This window comes from Cebus imitator, unplaced genomic scaffold (genome assembly GCF_001604975.1).
Source record: "Cebus imitator isolate Cc_AM_T3 unplaced genomic scaffold, Cebus_imitator-1.0 Scaffold517, whole genome shotgun sequence".
Classification (NCBI taxonomy): Eukaryota; Metazoa; Chordata; class Mammalia; order Primates; family Cebidae; genus Cebus; species Cebus imitator.
Window position 1 is genome coordinate 1,018,108 of NW_016107832.1, and position 6,154 is coordinate 1,024,261.

The 6,154-nt window shown below is 40.1% G+C and overlaps 1 long non-coding RNA gene across 1 annotated transcript; it reads right to left on the minus strand.

Moving 5' to 3' along the window:
- Positions 1 to 2,499: 2,499 nt before the first annotated feature.
- On the minus strand, positions 2,500 to 6,148 carry LOC108292978. The gene is made up of 2 exons (XR_001820517.2): positions 5,363 to 6,148; positions 2,500 to 3,714 (listed from the first exon to the last, which is right to left on the minus strand). It is a non-coding gene; the product is annotated as an uncharacterized LOC108292978 (long non-coding RNA).
- Between the last annotated feature and the right edge of the window lie 6 nt (positions 6,149 to 6,154).

A 6,154-nucleotide genomic window follows, 5' to 3' on the forward strand; every position in this document is an offset into this window, starting at 1 on the left:
AAAAAAAAAAGCCAGGCATGGTGGCACAGGCCTGTAGTCCCAGCTACTTGGGAGGCTAGAGTGTGAGGACTGCTGGAGTGCAGGTCAAGGCTGCAGTGAGCCATAATGGCACTACACTCCAGCCTGGGCAAGAGTATGATGTCCCAAAAAAATGTTTGATGTTTGTAACCAGAAATATGCTGTAGGAACTTAATTCTTGTGTCAATTAGCCTATGGTAAAATTGGTTTCATTATATATCATTTCACTTAGTTTCCAATAATTCTTCAGGTAATCTTCAACAATGTTTAAGATTTATTGTATTATCTACACCCTGTCACTCCACAAATCCCACTCAAGACATTTATCCAAAAGAAACTGTCACATCCAGGCCAGGCGCGGCAGCTCATGCCTGTAATCCCAGCCCTTTGGGAGGCCGAGGCGGGTGGATCACAAGGTCAGGAGTTCGAGACCAGCCTAGCCAAAATGGGGAAACCCCATCTCTACTAAAAAACACAAAAATTAGCCAGGCAGCAGCCTGCAATACCAGCTACTTGGGAGGCTGAGGCAGAATTGCTTGAACCCAGGAGGCAGAGGTTGCAGTGAGCCGAGATCACGCCACTGCACTCTAGCCTGGGACACAGAGCAAGATTCCGTCTCAAAACAAAAAGAAACTGTTACATCCAAAACTTGCACAATACTCATAGCAGTATTCTTAATAGGCAAAAACTGGAAATGGCCCAGATATCCATCAATAAAGTTACTTCATACACTGCAATTCTACTCTGCAATAAAAGGAATATACATGCAACTATGTGGATAAATCTCAAAAATACTCTAAGCAGCTAGACAAATTATATATAGAATTTATATAAGCAAACATGCAAAAAGTATGAAGGAAACCAGGTCAGTGTCTGTTGCTAGTGTTAGGAGGTGATCTATTGGCTGAGAAGGGCACACACAACTTCCTGGAGCAATGTTCTGTGTCTTCACGTGCTAAGCATTTCTCAAGACTAATTGAACTGTACATGAGATCAGTACACTTTACCACATTCTTTAAGCGCTACTCATTCCTCAGGGGATAAGCCACAAATTCAACATAAGGACATAAGGGCTAAACTTCAACACCTGATACTGACGAGGGCAAATAACCTCACACATCGTTGGCTAAGCGTTTCCAAAATATTACTTTGGACCAAATGCCTGGCCATCTCAAAAATCTATCCTGAATCAGCAATTCCGTATGTTTTCATCTCAGTAATTACAAAAGCTAGTGTTAAGAACATTTATAGCAACTTTATGCAAGAAAACAAATAACTAGAAAAGGTCCAGGTTTCCATGATTACGTAAGCACACTATACTCATGATTCGCAGTAAAAAGGAACTGATGTATACATGGCTAAAACTCAAGTTTTTATCTTGGTACAATACACATTTCTCACAGTTCATAAAATGGCACACTTAATACTTTAAGATTTCAGATTTGAATGTTATCTTGAAAATCAATAAAAGTTGAATTCACTGATACAAAAGTCCAAATTATATTTCAGGGAAGTGTACGGACATGTGCAACATGAAGTATTGATGGGATGGGTAGACTGATGTTTTTCTGGAACAGTTAAGTGTAGGGCTGGCTGGGCGTGGTCAATCCCAGCACTTTCGAAGGCCAAGGCAGGCGGACCACTTGAGGTTAGGCGTTTGAGACCAGGGTGGCCAACATGGTGAAAACCCCTCTCTACTAAAATACAAAAATTAGCTGGGTGTGGTGTGCATTGCACACCTGTAATCCTAGCCGAGGTAGAAGAATCACTTGAACCTGGGGAGGCGGAGGTTGCAGTAAGCCAAGATGGCACCACTGCACTCCCACCTGGGCAAGAGTGAGACTGTCTCAAAAAAAAAAAAAAAAAAGGTAGAGCTGAGACTATTTTCAGAATGACAATACTTAGGGCTTTTTCTGCCATCTTAATGCTCAGCTGCTTTCTTTCTCCATGGGATGAGTTCTGTTCAACTGACTACATAAACCCAAATGCAATGTCCAGTTTTAGATGCGAATGATCAATGAGAGTCAGATATACATAAGATGCTAGGTAAAGCAGAGAAACCGAAAACTAAATTCAGAAGCATATTATCATACGCATTGCTTGGCCCAAAGTATCTGGAATCCACAGCCACAACTGAGTTGTTGCTGACCTGTTTTTTAAGCAGGAATTAAGTAAAAGCACTACAGTTGATTCCTGGTATTTAGCCTCTGCTTCTTAGGTGTGTGATTGTTCTTCCATTTAATTTTTAGAGTGAGGACTGAATGAAGTCATCGACATTACCCCTCAAGCTCACGCTCAAAAAAGGAGGCCTAGTCACATGAACAGCCTCAATGGCTCACGACATTAAGGCTGATTAAGTACAATCTGATTAAGTGCAATCAATGCAACAGAGCTAGTTTTTGGGGGAAGGGGGACACGAGAAACACTTAAAAATATAAACCCCTAATTTCTAAAAGTAAAAAAGAGCCCCTTGCCACAAAAAAGATGCCATGTTAAAGTTTTATTAAGTTTCAATACAAAACATTCCAAAAAGTGAAAAGAGATCTAAATACCCAAGTTCTATGTTCAACTACCAGTTAAACAAGAAAAACATTTTCTGTATCATTCTGTTTTACAACCAGTATAAACCCAAAAGAATCAAGATCTGATTCTTTTTTCACACATCTGCAAGGTCAGTAAACTACTTATGACCATCACACAGGTATCTGGTCATTTTAACATACTCCTTGCTTTGAAGTTAATATTCATTCATATTTGGTACAATCTCTATATCCTATACTATCTTTAAGGATATATCTTAAATATTTAGCATATCTCAAGAGCCAAAAGGTCCTCACAGAAGCTTTAACCCAAGTAATCATAAGAGTATGGAAGACTGGGGCAACAACCACATAAATTTGGTCATTATCCTTGTGGTCTGTTGATTAGTAGTTGTCTTTCAAATGAGAGTTTAAAATGTTGTACTTACTCTCCCTAGTTGCAAATGTTAAAACAGGACAGTGCCATAATTACAACAAAAAAAAACCTTGTAAGTTGAGTTAGTTCCTCTACTCCAACAACTCAAGTCTGTTTCCTTTCAGAACACTATACTACTGGCTCTAGTCTCCAAAGCAATAAACTAAAACTTGTTTCCAAGACTGGGACGTAAAGCAGGTTTATAAAACAATACAGCAAACGAAAGCCAAGTGGCCTATTTCCAGTGTGCTTGCCATCTCAGCATGGTTACTTTCCAGATGTCACTGTTTTATTCTACAACTAAACTGTTTCTGGATAAGCTACCACCAAAAAATGTTTCACTTACTGACAAACACTTCACTAGATAGAGCTACCACTTATATCCATCATTTTTATAATTCAACTTAATTTCTAAATTAAAGAGTTGTCCCCATGACTTTAGCTAAGCAAAATGAAAGCCAAAGCTGTAAAATCTATGTAAAGCACCACAAGAACTTCTTGACTACCTCCACTTACCAATTTCCTTAATTACTTCCCCTTTTCCATTTGATTAATTACTTGTTTTAAATAACTACCACTCACTCCCTAGTTATGAGTGTTAATCAACACTTATGCCTTCCTCACATCCACAGGAATCCCTGAAGGCAAAAATCTATTGCCTGCACCAAACCAATTCTGACAGTACTGCTTGTGCAACTGTAGTGACTTATCGACAATCAGCCGCCTTCTGCTTCAACAACTCTGCAAAATGAAAAACATGGGATCTTGTTACGTGGTATTTGTATTACTGTGAAGTACTCCCCGCCCCCAACTATTTTTAAAATATATACTTTCTTGTTGCTTTAGCTTAAAATAGAAGTATATGCTTTAAAACCAAGCTCTGGCTGGGTGCAGTAGCTCACGCCTATAATTCCAGCACTTGGGGAGGCCGAGACAGGTGGATCACTCAACGTCAGGAGTTCGAGACCAGCCTGGTCAACATAGTGAAACCCCATCTCTACAAAAAAATACAAAGATTAGCCAGGTATGGTGGCACACACCTGTAGTACAGTGAGTTGAGATCAAATCACTGCATTCCAGCTTGGGTGACAAAGGGATACGCCATCCCAAAAAAACAGCTGGATGCAGTGGCTCATACCTATACTCTCAAGCACACTGGGAGGCCAAGGCAAGTGGATCATCTGAGGCTAGGAGTTTGAGACTGGCCTGGCCAACATGGTGAAACCCCATCTCTACTAAAAATACAAAAAAACTAGCCAGGCATGGTGGAGGGCACCTCTAATCCCATCTGCTTGCGAGGCTGAAGCAAGAGAATCCCTTGAACCCAGGAGGAAGAGGTTGCAGTGAGCTGAGATCACGCCATTGCACTCCAGCCTGGGCAACAAGAGCGAAACTCTGTCTCAAAAAACAAACAGACAAACAAAAAAATACAAACCCCACACAAGCTCTAAAAAGCAACCATAGGCCAGGCACAGTGGCTCACACCTGTAAGCCCAGCACTTTGGGAGGCCAAGGCAGGTAGATCAACAGAGTGAGACGCCATCAAAAAGAAAAGAAACCAACCATAAATACCCCATTACAATTACCATAGGTATCAGCTTGGTACTATTAAAATCACATACTAGGTCATCATGTCAATAAAATTATATTCATCAAACAGGGAACTTGAAGTCCCAGCTGCATCATCAACTCCACATTTGGTCAATTTGTATTGCGGCTGTGCAAATGAGCAGGCACTAGTAACAACGAAGCATATCCTTTTACAAAATGCACTAAGCAACCTTTTTTTTTTTTTTTTTTCCTCTTCTCGACACGGAGTCTTGCTCAGTCGCCCAGGCTGGAGTGCAATGGCATGATCTTGGCTCACTGCAACCTCCACCTGCTGGGTTCAAGAGATTCTGGTGCCTCAGTCTCCCAAGAAGCTGGGACTACAAGCACGTGCCACCACACCTGGCTAATTTTTGTATTTTTAGTAGAGACAGGGTTTCACCATGTTGATCAGACTGGTCTCAAATTCCTGACCTCAGCATTTGCCCCGCCTTGGCCTCCCCAAGTGCTGGGATTACAGACGTGAGCCTAAGTGTGTACTTCCTGTTAAGAATGCTTGCATATGAAGAGCTATTAGCAAGCTTTACAGGTTCAAAAATAACTAAGAATAATCACATGAATGAGCCACACTCATGGAAACATAACCTTTCTACATTCACAATGAATGTGCCAGGTATTACACATTAAAGCATTTAATTATTACATCTTCAATTCCAAGTGGTAGTCTCTTTTACAGACTAAGTGAGAACCACAAGTGTAACAACTTTACAATGTCACAGCTAAACTAAGTGGTAGTTACACAGCATTTAAACTTTCAAAGGCCACTGCTTTCAAAACTTACCTTAGCCTTTGATTTCTCTTACTGCCAGCTTTATCTACTGTGAATAAATCAGCACTCCACGACCATAATGAGCATAATCCTCAACCTGCAAAAGTTAAATAAATGAAAACTAGTTATCTCTCTTAAGGAAATTCTTCAAAACTTGCCTATTACTGCCCTCTTTTCCAGAAAGAAAAGGCAAGTTCAGACTTGCAGCTTAACATATTTCATGTTCTACTACTTCTCTTAAGTGGTGGAAGATTCACTGGCTTAGGATGGACTGGAATGGCTTAAATGGTTAAGTTGCATGGCTTATGGATTGTCATTCTGTTCCAATGGTGCACTGCCACGTTAAATCCATAAGTTGAACGAACAAAACTTATTTGAAGGAATAAGTGCAGTATAAGGATTTTTAGTTGGAGGTCTTCAAGTTTACTATATTCAAGAGCATCTTTTTCAACTTCATGGCTGGACCTGGGTCATGCTGCCTCAGGTTTTGCTTTTTAAAGACCACTTGCAATAGATTTTCTCCATACAGTGTAGTTTCATAGAACTAAAAAACAAGTCAGGCATCCAACTAAATGTTAAGTTTGCAATGGCTTACAGGGGTAAAAAGGGGGACCCCAAACTTAAGCCATTTCCTATATTGACTAAAAGACTAATTTGAAAAAAAAAAAAATGTAAAAACATATGAAGCATGTTTAAAGGTCTTCATCAAAAATGGACTTTGAAAAAATACCCTCCCCCAAGCCCCAGATCGCTATTGGTAAACAACAGCTCTATTAAAGCCTTAAGTGTCACACATGCTTTTTT